The following is a 19,508-nucleotide window of genomic DNA, read 5'->3' as shown; positions in this document are numbered from 1 at the left end:
ACATACACACACACACACACACACACACACACACACACACACACACAAGAAAAAACAAAGAATTAACTTATGTAACATTCTTTACATTCAAAAATTTGTTTCTTCATGTTTTAAAACATCTTTTTACCTTCTATCCTCAACTGATGCTTTTATAAGATTAGATATATCCCTTGATTGTTATGGAATATGGAGTGTTTTTTTAATTGAAAATCATTTTTTGTATACTATATTCTGATCACAGTTTCCCCAACTCTTCCCAGACCTTCTCCACCTCTTCACTTACCCAACTCCACACCTTTCTCTCTTTAGAGGACAAATGAAAAGAAAAATCACAAGAAACACATATAAAAATGTATAACAAAACCTAAAAAACACAAAATCAGAAACCATAACCTTCAAGTAAAAGACCAGTAAAACAATTGCTCAAACAAAGCAATATGAGACAGAAAGTCTACAGAAATATTACTGAGTTTGTTTTGTATTGGCCATCTACTGCGAGGCATGGAGCCTACCCTTGAATGTGGCTAATGTACCCAGTGTGGATTCTCTCTTCAGTATGCATCTGTAGAAAGTCTGTGGGTATTTGCCTTTGTATGGAGTATATACCCTTCCATACTATTCTTATTGAGTGAATCAGTACTTAAGCACATATGCATATAGTTTTAAAGTGGTTTGATCTGTGACGTTGTACAGATATCTATTACAGGGGCTTGGTCACTTCCCCATGGAATACGGTTGGAGACCTCATTCTTCATTTACGGAACAGAGGGACTGTTGGTAGTGAGTAGTCTCTTGGGGTAGCCTTCCTGTGAAGTTGTTTTTTGTTTTTGTTTTGGCGGTACCCCAGTTCTTTAAGAGAGGCTCAGAGCTTAAGGAAGCACGAGCACTGGGCAAGATCTCTGAGTGGAAACCCGAGTTACTCTGTATGTGTTAGCTCTAGAACGCTTGATTCTCTACTGTGCGTTCTAGTAAAAAGCCCAACTTCCTTGTTTCTATAGCTGTCCCACCAACAAACAAAGGCCTAGTTTCTTCATATCCCACTAACAGGTCTTTCTTACTTTTTGTGTCTTGTTTGTTTGTTTGTTGGTTTGTTTTGGTAGTAGTCACCATAATCAGTATTCCGATTTGGATAGGAAATATTTCCCAAAAGCCTGTTGTTGAAAGAGTGGTTCCTATTACCAGGCTGGCATTGAACTTGATCCTTGTTAAACTTCTGGTGAATACTAATTTGAGTAAAGTGGGTTTCTAATTTTGTTTGTTCCTTTGAGAAGTATCCATGGAGAACCTAGTCTTTGTTAGGCATGAGTGTAGGTGTTGGTATTACATATAACATTTAGCCGGGCAGTGGTAGCACACGCCTTTAATCCCAGCACTTGGGAGGCAGAGGCAGGCGGATTTCTGAGTTCGAGGCCAGCCTGGTCTACAGTGTGAGTTCCAGGACAGCCAGGGCTACACAGAGAAACCCTGTCTTGAAAAACAAAAACAAAAAGCAAAAAACATTTACTATGTGTAGTAACTTACACTTGGGGCTAGGTTACTGAGGAAATCGGGCAAATTCCTATGGGAACATGAGTGTCCAGCCTGAGAAGCTCTGGGAACCACACAGGAAGTAACATCTAGACTGAGTCCTGAATGTGATTAGGAATTATTCAGAAGGGCATTTAGGGAGGAAGAGCTGAAGGCAGGAGGCCAAGAGGAAGGAGAAAGCAGGATGTGGAGATCAGCACAGCTGCTTTGGTGCTGCCCTGGAGCCTGGGAATCTGGGAGGGGGAGCCTGGGAGTACTGGAGCAGGGCAGAGACAGTTTTTACTGCTACTTAAGTTTCCTTGTTACAGACAACAGGAATCTATTGCAAACAACGCTAAAGAATTTTGGGAGAAATAGTGGGATGGCTCCCAGAATTGAAGAATGAGCTGAATATCAAGTCTTAGAAGAAAGCAAACAATCAAGGCAACTAACTCCTGGTCTTTCTGAAGGTTTTGTGGAATTTTTCTACAGGGCCTTGTGTGCCACTTAGGTATCTAGGGTTTGAGAAATAGTCTGAGTAAGTTAAGTTAGATCCACTGTCCAAATCGAGAGCAATCATGTAAGCAGAGGAGGGATCAGACTCTGTATCTGTTTTCTCTAAGTGGCTGTTGAGTGATCAGGACAGCAAGATTTGTTACCTGAAACAGAATGAACAGAGTTGAGACCCAGCCTAGAAGACAGAGCGGAGGCCTAGAAAGCCATAAAGTAGAAGGGGAGCTTCAGAAGCTAGGAAGCCTGTTGCATTAATCCAAGCAAGAGATGGTGTGCCAGGAGTAATGCCCTTCTACAGGGAGGGAAAGAAGCACTTTGATTCTGAGACTTAAAAGGAATGAAAAGACTTGGACTTGGAGGTTGGTTAGAAACATTAAGGCACTGAGCTGAGTCCCATGTTTCTAGCTTGGGCTAGAACTGTTAAGTAAATAGTGCTGTCTCCCACAAAGAGCTACTTCGTTTTTTGTTTTTTGTTTTTTGTTTTGTTTTTCTGAGACAGGGTTTCTCTGTGTGGCCCTGGCTATCCTGGAACACACTCTGTAGACCAGGCTGGCCTTGAACTCAGAAGTCCGCTTGTCTCTGCCTCCTGAGTGCTGGGATTAAAGGCGTGCGCCACCACTGCCCAGCAAGAGCTACTTCTTAAGAGAGTACTTTCATTCAGTTTGAAAGTATTGAGTTGAAGTATATATATATTATATATATATATATGTATATATGTATATATATACTTATATATATACATATATACATATATATATAATATATATATATATCTTAAAAACGTTTGGATTAGAGCTGTTGCTGGAAGTCAGACTGCCCTCAGAGCCATTACCAATAGGGATCTTGTCAGATCCCAAAAAGGTGCCTGTTAGCATAACACAGTGTGCACTAGCTGCGGAGCTCACTCTGTACCTGTGGCTCCTCTCTGCTCTTCCGCACTCCTACCCCCTACCCTAAACCTCCCTCAGGGTCTTTGTTCCCTCAGCTTCAGATTTTTTAAAAAATAACCTGCCATTTCAGCCATGTGCTTTCTTGGATCTCTCTTGGTCCCATCCTCTTTTCCTTTCTTGCTCTTCCTTAATCTCTCCCCTCTCATGGCCCACTCTATTCTGCTGGCCATTTTCAATCAGCTACTTTCTGTCTTTGCTCTGAATTCTTCAAGATGTGCTAGGATTTAGCATCGGACGTACAAGAAGGAGGGAGGGAGTATTTAGGGCCAGGATGTACAGCAAAGATCACACCACACAACAGATCTCATGCAAGAAGTTTATTGAGGTAGGGAGCAAAAGGCCATCTGATGGAAGAAGGGAGGTAGAGAGAGAGACAGACAGACAGACAGACAGACAGACAGACAGACAGACAGACAGACAGACAGAGACAGTGAGAGAACACAAGAGAAAAAAGCTCAAGAAGAGTCAGGGCAAGTCTCTGCCCTTAAAGGAACTTCATGGGAGAACAAAGAACTTCCAGTGTGGAAAATTTCCAGCCATGATCGCAGGAAAGCCCCTGAGACCTCATTGCTCCTTTGGAAAGAGAATTCTTTTCTGCAAGGCAACAGGCCTCCTCAGCTGTTTCCTGAGCGTAGACTTAAATACAGCTTGTCTCCCCCATCAGTTATGTCAATTAGGAAGTAGGACCTTCAGCACAGATTGGGGATGTTCTTGATTAAAAAGTTAAATTGTAGTTTGACTGTTGGCTATGACTAGTAGTGAGTGCTATTTTCTTGTTAAATAAGTTAATTCAGATCCTAAGTGGTTCCTTCAGATATTTTGGTCAGTGCTTTTGCCATTAGGTAGCTTAGTCGCCTTAAAAATCCTCTGGTCTCAGTAGTGGTGTTAGACATATGTTCAGGTCACAAAGAGACCACACTCCAACTGAAGTGTCTGGACAAGACAACTTTACTCTTGATCAAGAGAGTGTGCTGGGAACACACCAAGATAGTAAGCAAAGGTTTTATTGGGTGAGAGAGATTAAAACAGTTGCATAAAATTCTTACAAAATGGGAGAGAGAAAAATATTTTAGTTCTTTGTCTTAAACAGAAGTTTTATAGTGTTTGATTTTTAAAAAATTCATATTTGATATTTCTTAAAGTGGGACCAGAACTGTTTCTTAAGAAGAAGGCAGGAACTTTTGGAAGCACTATTTGGACACCATAACCATTAAGTAGGCTAGGGCCAGAGGTACTAAATGTCATGCCTGGAGCTTTTGGAATGGTTAAAAACAAGAAGACAGGAAAGAAAAGGAAAGAGGGATAAAAGGAAGCCATATAGTTATCTGAACATAGACCCTAGCAGTAATCATGGAGTACTCTTACAGGTTCAGGAAATCTTGCTTCACCTAAAGTCCCATGAAATTATAAATTGAATGAGCTCTGTTTGAAACTTTATGTCTTTACTTTTTAATTTGGTGTGTGTGTGTGTGTGTACACATAAGTGCCACAGCATGGAATGAGATCAGAGACAGTTTTGGGAAACTGATTTCTTCCTTTTATGGGTTTTGAGGATCAAATTTAGGTTGTCACGCTTGTAGGGCAAGCGCTTTTATCTGTGAGCCATCTCCCCGATAACCCTCTCCTTGTATTCATGGATGATGCCCTTTCTTTTATTATTTTTATACTGGGAATACAACCCAGGGCCTTGTGTATGCTACGCACACATGTTATCATTTGGCCACTATTTTATCCTTATTTTTTTTCTTTTTCTTGTTTAGAAAACCAAGTCCTTTAAGATAATGGTTAGGATATTATTGTTAAGCTTTTTGTTTTGTTTTTAATTGAAGATTAATGAGCTTGTTATGGGAAGCCCACTAGAGAAGCCCACTCAGACACAGTCTGTAGCCAATTGAAAACCTTTATTCCAACGGGCTGAGACTATACTCGGGTATTTGGGACCCAAGTGTAGTGCTGAACATTTTAGAGTTGGGTTTTTAAAAGAAAAAATAATGTTCTGGTATCTCACTCAGCAGTTGCAGGGTTGCAGGGGGTTTAGGGTTGGGGAAGTTTACACAAGCAAGCAGTTTAGTAGAAGTTTAAGATAAGCAGTTAGCTGGAGGGAGACAATTACACAAGCAGACCATTACCAGAAACTAAGGTAAGTTAGCTGGGGCATCTTGACCTCAGGTTTCTAGAATAGAGTTGGATAATTTTCCATGGGGCTTCTCATCAAGGAGATCAAATCCTAATTAAACCTAAGATGGCCTCAGCAAGAATACAAGATGGAGGAACTTCTGCACTATCTTGTCCTGTACAAATTAAATTAACATTTTCTTAGGTGACATAGGGCAGAGGGCTAGGAAAGGGTGCACAAGATGCAGGGACAATTAAGATAAAGTTGTTGGATTTTAAGGATGAGGATCTTAAATGTAGAGTTCATCTAACTTCTGTGGTAGAGTGTTTGCCTAGGGGAGTGAAAGAGTCTGAGTTCAGGAGAAGTGAGGGGAATAGAGTAGATGAGTCACTGAATGCTGTGTAGCAGCTGAGTTTTCCTTGGGTGACTTCAAAGCCATATAACGTCTCTCTCTGCTGTGTTTTCCTCTTCAAGGAAAGACAACAACTTCAGCCCATCTAAGCTTTATTATTACACCAGGCATAGATTGTAAGGTCCACAATTCACTGAAGAATGACACCCTGGACTAAAATAGTATGTAAATGCAAAGAGTGTTTTATTCTGCAGAAGTCCAGCCTGCTGGGGGCTCCATTACCAAGATAGACCCCGAAATTAACTCACAGACCCAATTTATAGCTCATTAGGGGAATTCCAGGATAGGTGGGCTTTGTCTTACTCTATCTCTAAGGACTTTTCATTACAGAGGCGTGAGGGCTGGCTGGAAACTGCTGACCCCATTGTTCTTGCTTCAGGCCAAGTGGTGGGGCAGTCAGATTAGCTGGCTGAAGCCTGGATTCTTAGGCCTAATCTCTTGAACTGCCAATTGGAAGTCTGTCATGGAATCAGCCTAACCTTCTCAAGGGGTAACAGAGACATGAGTAGGATTCTAGTTCCGCCCCAAGGAAGTTAAAAAGCATCACCAGAGCCAGTCTAAACAGGGCTGGGAAGGAATGGTGTCCCAGTTTTCTAAAACCCTCATGTCCCAGCTATGTTGACCTGAGATGTTAGCAAAAGGAAAATGAGAGATCTTTCAGTGAGGGCAGAAACAGGAGCTTTGAGATGAGGGCCTGAATACTTGGAGATAAGGTCTTGGGGGGAGGAGATAGGTAATATTGTAAGCTTTATTCCTGCTTTGTCTTCAGTTCCATGAGGAGCCATTGGAAGACTTAAGCAGGATCATGACACCAGGTTGTTTAGAAAGAGATCACTTGTGGTTGAATCTGTTGGATTTAACCAAAGGAACAAGTTTGGAGGTGGGGGATACATTTGTGAAGCTATGACAACAGATGTTGGAGGTTAGACCATGCCTGGAAGGAATTCAGTGGGAGTGACATAGACAAAACTGAGAGCTAGCAGCAGATGATATGATGACAAGAAGTCACAAGACACAGTAAGGATTTCTAGCTGGAGTGACTGGTTAAGTAATGCTACCATGTTTGACAGAAGACACACTAAAGGAAAGAATTGTATTTAAAATAATGAGATGAATGGCTTATTTTAAGCACCAGGACCTTGATGAACAAAATGGGAAGGAGGCCTGAAGGAAATAGGGCTTCCCATTGTAAAAGCTAGTGTAGAAATAAGAAATGTACGGCCGGGCAGTGGTGGCACATGCCTTTAATCCCAGCTGTGTTGCTAGTTGCTCTCTCTGTGTGTTTAATTTCTGAGGATTATAATGAGAAAGGAGAAGCCAATGACACCAGTGATGACATGCAGAGGCTGAGGCATGGCACACAACTGTCTCTGATGGAAACTGACCTGACGGTGGCAGCAGCGGAGGGTGGGGTGGGGATGGAAAAGCTGTGCTTCTTACTTCTCACTTCTGCCTTCTGTAGTCTGCTTTTATAATTGGGTTTTACACCATGAAAATGAAGCCTGTTTATGTGTCTTTCCAGGAATACTGACAGAGCCCAGAGTTCTGGAACTTACTCTGTCTAAGCTTGCCTGACATGAGTCTACCTCTCCAAGCACTGAGTTCTTCCCTGTAAGAGGGACTACCCATGACATATTTTTCAGTTTTGCTCTTTTGCTTCTTACCAACTCTAAAGACTGCCAGCATCCAGTGTCTGAATGTTGGGTAAAAAAAGCAATGAATTGGGGCTGGTGAGATGGCTCAGTGGGCAAGAGCACTGATTGTTCTTCCGAAGGTCGTGAGTTCAAATCCCAGCAACCACATGGTGGCTTACAACCACCCGTAATAAGATCTGACACCCTCTTCTGGTGGTCTAAAGACAGCTACAGTGTACTCATTTATAGCAATAAATAAATCTTTAAAAAAAAAAAAAACAATGAATTGCTTTCCTATCCTTTTGAGATTAACCCCAGGCCTTAGATCTTAGAAAGCATCATCCTAAAAACAACTTCTTTATAATAAAGGCCAAAGAATTTCTTGTTGTATTTCCATTATGTCAAGACATTAATGAAAGAGGAAGGCAGACAACATTTCTCCTGTTTTTCCTAAGCCTCAATTAAAGATCCCCTGTTCTTCAGGGGAAACTTAGCATCAAGGAGTCTCGGGAGATGACTCAGTCAGGCTTGTGAGTCCTGAGCACTCTGGCCTGCTCCCCTCCGTGCTGTGTTTGTCTACGGTATCTGCAGTATACAGAAACAGTTTCTGTTGTTGAGCTAGCCTGTGCCCAGCATCTCGGTCTCTAAGCTACAGGTGGGGCTGACAGAGTTGTCGTGAACATCCAACTCCTTCTATACTGATTAGTTATTGACCGTTGTTTTAAAATATTTGCCTCCACATTACAAGTGGTTAAATGTTAACTTCTTAAGAATATAAGATAGCTCAGCAGGATATGAGTTATGACATTAGGGTGTTGTCTTATTGCTTCAGAACTGTGGAGTTTTTGAGTAATACACCATGTTACATGATTTGACTGAAAAAAAGCCTCAACTTGGTTTCATTGGCTTAAATATAGTTCAAAGCAGTAGACACAGAGTTCAGATGAGGAAGTGCTGTACAATCAAGGAAGTCAGAGCCTTTAAAGATAATTTGCTTTCATGGACGTGGCTGTCCAGGTTCTGATAAATGACTTGAAGTAAGAGTAGAAGTACTGGAGTAGAGATCCTCTATTCTAAATTAGGAAGGAGTGTGGGAACCCTGAACGTGACCACCGCCAAGTCCTGCTGACTTTGCAGAGGTGGGCTGTGTGTAAAGAGACTGGGACGGAGGAGAAGAAAAGGACTGACGCCACCAACTAGCACCACACAGGGTATTGTTATATTTCTGTTTCACCTGCCTTTCTTAGGTATTTAAAATATAAAAGGTATTTGTTTAAATTCTCATAAATTCTCAAGGACCTTTTTGTCACCGCTATGTTAGGAAAAATGCCATGATAGCTAGTCAAAAGAATTGTTCTTATTTATTAACCTGTAATTTAAAAGAAAAAAGGAGGCCATTCTTTGGTTTGGCTTTATTTTTCATTTTAGAGAAAGGATCTTGGGTAAGTTGTAGCCTTTAACTGTGCTAATTAAAATCTCCCTTCAGCAGAGATCAGTGGTTTTGAGTATCCTTATAGATATGTATCTAATTATTAACTGCATTTGAAAGTAACTTAATGGTCCTGTGGTTTCAGAGTGAAGAGCATTGTAAAAGGCAGCTGTGCTCTGTGTTTGCCATTGTGTGTTTTAGGTCATGTGGAGAATTATACTGGGAAAGACTTGAGTCATGCTCTTTTGGTATTGTGTTATATTAATTTTTTGTTTGTTTGTTTTGATTTTCAAAACACAGTTTCACTGTGTAGCTCTGGCTGTCCTGGACCTGGCTCTATAAACCAGGTTAGCCTCAAAATCAGAGATCACCTGCCTCTGCCTCCTGAATGTTGGAAGTAAAGGCTATGCAACCACACCTATCATGTTACATTAGTTTTTTAGCCATAAATTCTGCCTGTGATCTTAGAGAAATGTACTATTTTTATATTTAGTCCTTGCTGTCTACAGCTAATCAAAGAATTGTTCTTTATTCATTAACCTGTAAAACTGTTTAAAAGAAAAAAATAGACTATTATTTTGTTTTGCTTTGCTTGTCTTTTTTATTTTTGAGACAGAGTCTCTCTATGTAGGCATAGCTGTCCTGAAACTGGCTGTGTAGACCAGGCCGGCCTTGAACTCACAGATATCTGCCTGCTTCAGCCTCCTGAGTGCTAGGGTTAAAGATGTGCACCACCATGCCCAGCTTATTCATTTTTCTCAATGACATGACTCCTGACATGGCCATTTTTAAATTTGGGAATTAGCACTGAGCTATTAGTAATAGACTTGAGAAAATGAGTAGCAGCCATTTTTCCCCTCTTTGAGTCAAGGTCTTATGTAGCCCAGGCTGTCTCAGACTTGTTAATGTGGCTGAGGATGACCTTGACCTTCCTGCCTTTATCTCTCAAGTGCTAGGATTACAGCTAGGTGCCATTGCACCTATTTCATGAGTGCAGGGCTTCATGTATGCTAGGAAAGCATAAATCAGCTGAGTCATATCTCCATCCCAACAGTCAGAATTTGCAAGTTATTATTCACTAAAGTATAGACCCAAGTGTGTATGAGTGTGTGTGTGTGTGTGTGTGTGTGTGTGTGTGTGTGTGTGTGTGTGTATGTGTGTATCTGATAGATAGTGGTGTGGATAAATAAGACAACCATGGGAGTGATGGTAAGTTTGGTTAGGAAGAATACCCTGGCCTCCCTTTGAGTGAATTATTTGGAAACAGTTTGAGTGGAGAAGAAGGGAAAAGGATTGGAGTCCAATCCTATAACATGATCCCAAGACCACTAAGTTAGCTACTGAAACATACACACAGAAATCAAGAACACACTATTGCTAAAAGCTGTTTTAGGTCTTATCAACCTAAGAGGGGAAGTTTCCTTTGGCCATGTTATAAATAAAGCGTTTTGACCTCCAAGTGAAGAAACTTGTCAGGCTAACAAGACCAGGCCAGAATTCTAATCTAGGCAGCCTCCCTACCCGCTTGCTGCATGATAAGCAGTGAAAAGATAGGAGGATTCCTTTCCCTGAATTTGTATATGGTCAGCTTCGTTTCCAGTGCCTCTTCCAAGTCCATTCATTAAATGGGGCTTGTTACATATCAAGAGTGATGTAACATGAGCCCTGTATGCACTTCAAGTTTTTTATAATTTTTATAATATACTTATTTAGCTCAGTATGTCAAACTGTTACTATGTCAAGCTATATAGATGGGTAATAAGTATTTTTAAGGGGGCTGGAAAGATGGCTCAGCGGTTAAAAGCACCCCTGCTCTTCCAGAGGTCCTGAGTTCAATTTCCAGCAACCACCTGGTGGCTCACAACCATCTGTAATGAGATCCAATGCCCTCTTCTGGTGTGTCTGAAGACACCTACAGTGTATTCATATAAATAAATCTTAAAAAAAAAAATAAGTATTTTTAAATTATTAAGATAGTCTGCTATATATTCTTATACTATAGCATATCTCAATTCAGATTAGCCACATTTTAAGTTGAACCATGGTAAAAACATAACTCCAAGAAAAAGACAGTCATCCTACAATCTAATCAGAAGCAGAGAGCATGCTTTAAAGCCACTGTGACTCTGGGAGCAGCTTCACCTAACTTGATAGCGCTGGAGGAAAGGTCCCTACTGAGAAGGCTGGGCTGCCCTGTAAGAAAGAGTTTGACTGTATCAAGTAGACAATAGACCTTCCGCCTGAGGACTATTTATAGAGACCAAAGTCTGAACCCCCTTATCACTCCCACCAGAAACAACCTCAGGAAAACCACGCTGCTGGCTCTTAGATACTGAGCTATATTTGGGGTAGCAGAGTGTGTTTGCTGGGGAGTCTGCTAGCTGAGTCCAGTCAAGACTGGAAACCACAGCCTTTGATGTATGTGTCAGTGTTGTTGCCTAAGGTTTTCCTCCTCATGCTGTTTTTAGATGGAAACTGTAATGTCTGCCCAAGAAGAGAAATTCAAACAAACTGCTGTGTAAGGAAATGTCCAGCCCTTACTCTGCCTGGAGAGATGTAAATGACAGTTGCAAGCCATCTCCATGCGGAGATCATCTTGCATTTATGCATTCTCCATTCAGTCCAGCCATGATTTTTACTCTAAGAAAGGTTGGCATTTCTCTTTCATCTTCTTATTCCTGTGGCTCTTGTTCCTTTGTCTTTGACTCACTGAATCTCTCTCTTTTCCAATCATATTTGCTGTTTAGGGTTTGGGTTTTTCGTTGTTTTATAGTATTGGCACAAAAACAAACAAGCAACAAACAAACCCCAGCTCTTACCTTAAAGGAAAGAAAGATAGCTTTTTTTCTGGAGTCATTTGGAGTTACCATAGCTTGGAAACAGATTTAGGTTACTGTAGGTTATACTTTTACAAAACCAAGAAAATTATAAGTCAGGTGAAGGGGGTTGCAATGTGATGAGGGAAGCTTGTCTATAGGTCTAAGATACTGATGACGTTCTTAGCTCTTAGGTCAGAGGGCGCTAGCAGTCTGCTAAATTAATAGATTCCAAAAGGTTCTTTTGTCTGTTAGTCACAAGATGTTAGTTCTGAAATAGAGGAGACAGAGGCAGGCAGATTTCTGAGTTCAAGGCCAGCCTGGTCTACAGAGTGAGTTCCAGGACAGCCAGGGCTACACAGAGAAACCCTGTCTCGGAAAAAAAAAAAAAAGAAAGGAATAGAGAAGGACAAGGAATGGTTGTTGGGAGATGGAGGGAGACCTAAAGCTAGCCCAAGATTAGGTAATTATCTTTTGGACCATCAGTCAAGCAATCTTTAAAGGCAGCTTCTTTCCTGGAGTTTTTATTCACAGTAGTAAGCTACCTACGAAAAACATGAGTCTTGCTTATGCTTCTCTTAAGTGTGGGACGTTTAACTGTGGTTAAAAGCATACTGAGATCAGGTGGGGTGGTTCAGAAGTTCTAGGTAAACCTAGCAAAGGTTGGAGGTGGGGGCTCAGATAACATACAAGAAAATTATAAGAAGCTCCTAGTGGTTATATAAGCGATAAACAGTTGCTGAGAGAGCAAAGACTCTTTGGTGGATGTTGCCTGTGCCCTGGACAACTCTTCGCCCAACCCTACCTGCCCTTGGGGGTTGGGGTGAGTTGACACAGATTCTGAGAGCGGGTGAGAAAGGCCTCTGCAAGTTCATCTGAGCACTGCTGCAAGCTCCTTTAATACCCTCCACCCACACTCCATTGGTCCCAAGAAAGCGTCTCTTCTAAACAGCAGTTCCTGATTGGCTGGCATTGTCTGCACTAGCAATCCTTACTCTCTCAGGCAGTCCTCAATTAGGTCCTCCTGCAGAAGATGCTTTTGCAGCTGCACAGCCCCCAGTGTTTACATAGAGGCAGCCCTGCTGTTCCTGCTACAGGTGGAACATCCAGTAATGCAGCTTTAGTCCATTTCACCTACACTCTGGAAGCAGCTCCAATAAACTCTTGTTGACCTACTTTCTTTGGTCTATCTTGAGTACCTATTTGAAGTAAATTCTGTAGGATTGTTGTTTTCTTTTTTTGGTTTTTCTTTTTTTTCTTTTTCTTTTTTTTTTTTGGTTTTTCGAGACAGGGTTTCTCTGTGTAGCCTTGGCTGTCCTGGAACTCACTCTGTAGACCAGCCTGGCCTCAAACTCAGAAATCTGCCTGCCTCTGCCTCTCAAGTGCTGGGGTTAAAGGCATGCACCACCACTGCCTGGTGTAAATTCTGTAGTTTACCATTTGAAGTTTACTTTTAATTTAATTTAACACCCATGGTGGCCAGGAGAGAGTGTTGCATCCCCCGGAACCAAAGTTACAGACAGTTGTGAGCAGTCATGTGGCTACTAGAAATCCATTTTGGACCTTTTTGAACAGTAGCTGAGCCACCTCCCCTGCTCCCATTGGAGTGATGTGTAAGTTCAGTAATCGTAAGCAGGCTCATGTTGAACTTGGGTCCTCTGGAAAAGCAATTGGGTCTCTTAATAATTGAGCTATATCTCTCCAGTCCTAAGAATATAACATTTTAAAAGTATGTCTTTATGATTCTTTGAAATTACTTTGTATCTATTGTACTGTGCTTCTTTTCATCTCTATTTTTATTAATTTGGGGCTTCCCTTTCTTAGTTAATGTAGCTAATGGCTTGTCAATGTTGGTGATTTTTCTCAAAGAACCAACTTTTTATTTCATTGAATCTCTGTATTTTGTTGTAGTTTCTTTTTTCTTCCTCTCTTGTTTTTTTTCAAGTTTTATTTATTAATGTATAGTATTCTTCTTGCATGTATGCCTGCACATCAGAAGAGTGTAACAGACATCATTATATATGTTTGTGAGCCAACAAGTGGTTGTTGGCAATTGAACTCCAAACCTCTAGAAGAGCAGTTTTGGTGGTCAGTTTTGGAAAATGTTCCATGGGGTACTGAGAAGAAAGCATATTTGGGATGGAGTGCTCTGTAGATGTCTAGTAGGTCCATTTGATATAACTCTATGTTTAGATGACTATATGAAGGTTAATATGTGATTTTTGCTGTAATAGTGTTTCTTTTACCAACTTGTGCACCCTTGTACTTGGTACATAATGTTTTGAATCTTGGTGAATATTTCTTTTAATGAGTATGTAGTGTCCTTCCCTGTCTCTTTTGATTAGTTTTTGTTTGAAACTATTTTGTCAGATGTTTAAAAAAAAAAAAAAGATACATCTGTTTGCTTCTTGGGTATATTTTCTTGGGACACTATTTTTCAGACTTATCCCCTCATGTATTAATCTTTCCTTGATGGAAAGATGTGCTTCTTGGAAGAAGCGGAAATATGGATCCTGTTTTCTGATCAGTGTGTTAGTCTGTGTCTTTTTATTGCGAGAATTGAGACTGTTAATATTGGGAGTTAGCAATGAGCAGTGTGTATTACTTCCTGTTACTTTGTTTTTAACCCTCTTGTGATTTACTGTTCTGGGGTTTTAGTCCTCTTGTCTAGGATGTAGTTAACCTCTTCAGACTAAAGTTTTCCTTCTAGTGTTTTCTGTAGAGCTGGATTTGTAGATAGAAATTGCTTACATTTTGTATTCTCATGTAATTTTTTCTTTTTTTATTAGTTGTGATTGATGGCCTTTATGGTTATAGTAGTCTCCCAACACCCACATGGTGGCTCACAACTGTCTATAATAACTGCGGTACCAAAAAACCTAATGCCCTCTTTTGGCCTCTCCAGGCAACAGTCATGCACATGGTATATGTACATACATGCAGACAAACACAAATATACACACAAAAAGAAAAAGGGACAGGGGAAGGCCAAGAGATGAGGAGGGAGGGGAAACAGGATGTAAAGTTAATTGGTTAATTAATTAGTAAAAATAGTCAAAGACGTATAATAACTTCACAGAAGAGGATCCCAAAAAAGAACATGCATACAAAAAAAAATCTCACCATAATGTAAGAGAGAGGTATGCATTTGTGTGTACACCTGTGAAATGGGTAGAGGCCAGCGTTTTTAGTATCTGATAGTCCCCCTCTGTAATTGTATGCCTTACTTTCACTGAACTGGAGTTTGCTGCTTCCTAGACTACCTGGCCAGCACATCCCAGCATCCCTCTGTCTCCATCCCTAACTCCTCAGTGCTGGAATTAACAGCTGTGTGCTGTCACACCAGCTTCTACATTGCCTATTAGGAATCCATACTCAGATCTTTTTTGTTGTTTCTTTGTTCGTTTGTTTTTTTGAGACAGGGTTTCTCTGGCTGTCCTGAAACTCCATCTGTAGACCAGGCAGGCCTCAAACTCAGATCCATACTCAGATCTTAATGCTTGAACAGCAAGCACTTTTCCTACCAAGCCATCTTCCTAGCTTCATGATGATTGATTGCACTTCTTATCCCCTCCCTCGCCCCTGCCACCACCTCCCTTCTCCCTCTTGTTCCAGACCCATTCACTCTGGCCCCATTTGCTCCAGCCCCAATTGCTCTGGCCCATAGGTTTATCTGTTTGTTTGTTTGTTTTATTTGTTTCTCATTACAGATGGTTGTGAGCCATGTGGTTGCTGGGATCCGAACTCATGACCTCCAGAAGAGCAGTCAGCGCTCTTAACCGCTGAGCCATCTCACCAGCCCTGCACTTCTTAATTTTTACCTTACATTTACTTATTTGTATGTGGGGGGGGGGGGGGGCATAAGGGGTACAGCATGAGTGTAGAGATCAGAGAAGTATCCCTCCTTCCAACATATGAATTCTGACATTAAACAACAATCACCAGGCCTAGAAGTATGCACCTTTTGCATACTGAGCTGTTTCACTGGATTTCTTTTCTATAAAGCCTTCTATTAAGTGAATACTTAAAATGTTATTTCTTGATAATTGAAAAGTAGCAGATTCACAAACAGGCACCAGAGGGTGCTGTTTCATGACAATGACCAGATTAGATACTTGGTTGTGTTTGCCTGTGCACAATCTTTCCTACATTACTGAATGTTTTTGTATACTTTTTGGTGTTTTTTTTTTTCTGTCTATAATGCAAAGAAATGTTGTTTGAATCCTCACATAAATTCTGCAAATTTCAAATTAACTTATTATTAATTTTTATTTTATGGCCATTGATATTGTGCCTGCATGTATGTCTGTGTGAGGGTCTTAGATCTCTTAGATCCCCTAGAACTGGAGTTGCAGACAGTTGTAAGCTGCCATGTGGTTGCTGAGAATTGAACCTAGGTATTCTGGAAGAACTGCCAATGCTCTTAACCACTAAGCCATCTCTTCTGCCCCCAGATTAACTTCTAACTAGTCCCTTAGGTATTCTTATTTACTGTCATTTGTTTTGTTTTGTTTTGTTGTTGTTGTTGTTGTTGTTGTTTTTGTTGTCATCATACCTACTCATTGGTATGATGACATGAAAGTCAGTGTTTCAAAATAAATAAATCAGACAGGGTTTTACTACACAGGCCCAGACTAGTCTCACATTTCTGATTCTTGGCTTCCTGAGTGCTGGTGTTACTAATGAACACCACCACACCTGTTTAATATATTTTAGCCCAAGAGACTTGAGCAGTTTTGTTGTTGCTTTGAAGCAGTCTTCAAGGTTGCCCAGCTGGTTGTGCCACTGAACTGCACCTCTTCCTTCTGCAGTAGTCCTAGAAGGTGTACCAGTGTACACAGTACACGACGAAGTTAAGTAGCTGCTGCAAGCTCCTCCTGTCAGTCAGCCTGCCAGTGCACAGTTCATTAGATACTGACTTTCCCCATAGAGTAGATTATAAAGTAACCCCCTCAGGTGGGTCATGGATGTGATTTGAAAGTCTTGGAAAGCTTTCTACCCCGAAATAAATTTTACCATGGTTCAGTGTCTGTTTCTAGTCACAATATGACTACCAAGTAAAGATGTTTTGTGAGGAATTTGTAGTTTCAAAAATTAATGCTTTTTATGTTAAATTACTTTATTTTTTTCCACAGCTTTAATAGAATAGAAGTTACTGCTTTATGTCCTAGGAAGAAAATAAGCTTGATTATTACTGCTGTGTTTGGAAGGAGAGATTGAAGCTGAGGTCTCTAGGTACTGAGCATTCTATGTCAGATAACATTGCTAGTTTGGAAATTTATTTAGGATTAATTAAGGCTTGCTCATTGGATACCAGAAGCCTGGGGAGGTATGACTCATTTGGGGGAGAGGAGGAAGTTTCTGTTCCCCAAGAGGAGCAGGCTTTTGGTTGGTTGGTTCGTGGGTGGGTGGATGGGTTGGTTGGGTCTTGGTTTGTTGTTGTTGTTGTTGTTTTCCTGCTCAGCAGTGCTGTATTGCTCGCAGTGCTGTCTATTACGCAGTGAGGCTCCTTGTCCTGGGTACTCACCAGCCCACCTGTTTCTTATGTTTGTACCAGTGCAGGTGTAGTTGAGGCTGAGGACCAATTTTTCATTTCATAAACCTTTTCATAAAATTAAGTAGCTGCAGCAGCTACTTAACTTCGTAAGGCCCTGGGTCTTTCAAACGCTAAATGATTGTGTGGGTCTTTGGGACATTTCTTCTGGAAGTGTGGTATCCAGTGTTTATACATCTGCTAAAGTTAACATCTGCTAAAGAAAAAAAAGATCTGGTAACTGGATGCACTTAAAATATTTAGCATCTAAGATTTTTCAAAAGTTTGGTAATCCCTGCCACATGAAACATTGAAAACTAAAGTGAGACACCTTGTGATTTGGAAGGAAACCAGGAAAGAAAGGAATGTGCTCTAAGTATAGGAGGGCTTTTGTCACCTATGCAGAGTGGAGTGGCTCTGATATGTATTAAGGCTTCATGCTTCAGCTGCTGAAGGTGTGACAAGCCTGTGTGCCTGAAATCCCTGCATTTAAGACTCTGAGGCAAGAGGGGGGAAAAAAAGGAAAGCAAACAGAGATAAAGATCATGTTCTACATTTTAAGAAGTTTACTGAAGTAAGACTATAGGAAGTCAGCTACCTTGTCTGGCAGATTGTGTCTTTGTGAACCAAGGGCCTTGTTTTGTAAATTTCAGTTACATGTATATGTGTTGGTATATATCTGTAGACATCACTAAAATAAGCTTCACAATATATAAATACCTTCTCCTGTGTCTATGAAGCTCCTGAACTTGAGTTACTCAGCAAGTGTTTCTTGTCTACATGCTGTTTGCCACAGTCTAGGGATCATGGAAGGAAACGGCCTAGCAGTGCACAGCTGGGACACAGGTGGGACAAATGTAGGGTGTTCCCTGTAATGTTCAGTGAAATCTCAGCAGAGAGCTCCCACTGCCTCATTAGGAAGGAAGGCTTCACAGAATGGGAACAGCATGAACCGTGAGTTCGTTTGGATAGAGAATAGCAGAGTGAAGAAGACACAGCTCTGCTGATCTGGGGTACAGTGAGGAAGAAGCCAGATAGTTGTTGGAAGAAGCAGGTGGATCTCTGAGTTCAAGGCCAGCTTTGTCTATATAGTGATTTTCAGGCCAAGACCACATAGTGATACCTTGTCTCAAAAGTACTAAGTTTCAGGGAAAAGAGGGGAATACTAAAATTAACATGTAAATTAGTAGTAATATGGATAAAGTTCCTATATTCCTTCCATATTATTTACATACTAGTTTTGAAGTATATGTGTAAGCCTTTATTTACCTACTCAGCTATGTCTAAGAGGCTTCCCCTCTGTTCTTACTTGTTTTGTTTGTTTTTCCAGGCAGGGTTTCTGTGTAGCTCTGGCTATCTTAGAACTTACTCTGTAGATCTATCTCACTTAGAGATCTGCCGGCCTTAGCCTCCTGAGTACTGGGGTTAAAGACATGTGCCACCACCATCCAGCTTCTCACATTTTTTTTTCATTTTATACTTCATGTCCAGTAAGTTTCATATTACTGTTTCTTTACGTGAACTCCTTATTTAAATCTTCTGTTTGGAAGTTGCATAGTTGGAAATAAATAGGCTAACAGGATGATGGTAGTGTTTTTAGTGCTGAGCCTTGGTATGTTTAGCAAGCACTCTAAGATACACCCCTAGTCCAAACTATGTTTTTAGAATTGATTATGTATCAAATGGTGGCTCTTTGTGTTTCTACTTATGCAGTAATGACCTGAACATTAACAGTGCTGGCTTTCTGAAAATTGTGTGCTTGTACTATCTGTAGGAGCCACATGGTGGCAGAAAGAGCACTTAGAAACTGAAGTCTTACCTAGTCTAAGATATCTGTATTGTAGGCTGGCATTTGCTTGTTTGTTTTGGCTCACTTTAGTACAGAGGCTCACAGGGTCTCACTCTAGTCCAGGCTGGCCTCAAAATCACTTTGTAGTTCAGCCTATTCTCAAATTCTGGTGGTTCTCTTGTCACAGCACCCCTAGAGTCATAGCTACAGGCAGGAGCCACCAGGCTGGTTTCATTTCTTTGCAATAGAAGTTAATAAAAAAAACTTCTAATATGCAGCAGCCATCTTAAGAAGTAAAACATCACAAATGTACTTGAAAGCTCTTTGCATACTTTCTTCTAGTTAGCTGGTCTCACTGTGCTTTTCCTCTAAGAGACAACTTTATTGAATTTAACCTGTCTCCTCTGTACATGTCTTTATGGCTCTGTTACATATTCATGTTTTTTAATAGTAACACAGTTTGTTTCTTTATTATGATTTTATACACTGTATACTTTTTTTAAAGATTTATTTATTATTATAAATGAGTACACTGTAGCTGTCTTCAGACCACCAGAAGAGGGCATCGGATTTCCTTATGGGTGGTTGTGAGCTAAAATGTGGTTGCTGGGATTTGAACTCACAACCTTCAGAAGAGCAGTCAGTACTCTTACCCGCTGAGCCATCTCACCAGCCCCCGCTGTATACTTTTGTGTTACTAAGCAAGCTGTAGTGAATTGGCTTGTTTTGTTGTTGTTGCTGTCTAATACTATGTTGAAGAAATTATAACCTTTAAAGTTGAGTTCCTTATTTTGAGAGAGGTGACATGGT

The 19,508-nt window shown here is 40.7% G+C and overlaps 1 protein-coding gene across 3 annotated transcripts in view; it reads left to right on the top strand.

The window, feature by feature from the left end:
- Positions 1-19,508, top strand: part of Lims1 (LIM zinc finger domain containing 1) — a 105,517-nt gene that overhangs the window by 17,985 nt on the left and 68,024 nt on the right. The window contains exon 1 of one of the 3 annotated variants that reach the window (XM_031348434.1): positions 8,080-8,342. The exons of the other annotated variants lie outside the window; for them this stretch is intronic. The gene's annotated coding sequence lies outside the window, so the exon portion shown is untranslated. Of the gene's footprint in view, positions 1-8,079; positions 8,343-19,508 lie in introns of those variants that run through there. 3 annotated transcript variants of the gene reach the window in all.

The sequence above is a fragment of the Mastomys coucha genome, unplaced genomic scaffold, assembly GCF_008632895.1.
Source record: "Mastomys coucha isolate ucsf_1 unplaced genomic scaffold, UCSF_Mcou_1 pScaffold3, whole genome shotgun sequence".
Classification (NCBI taxonomy): domain Eukaryota; kingdom Metazoa; phylum Chordata; class Mammalia; order Rodentia; family Muridae; genus Mastomys; species Mastomys coucha.
This window is presented reverse-complemented; position numbering and strand designations above follow the sequence as displayed.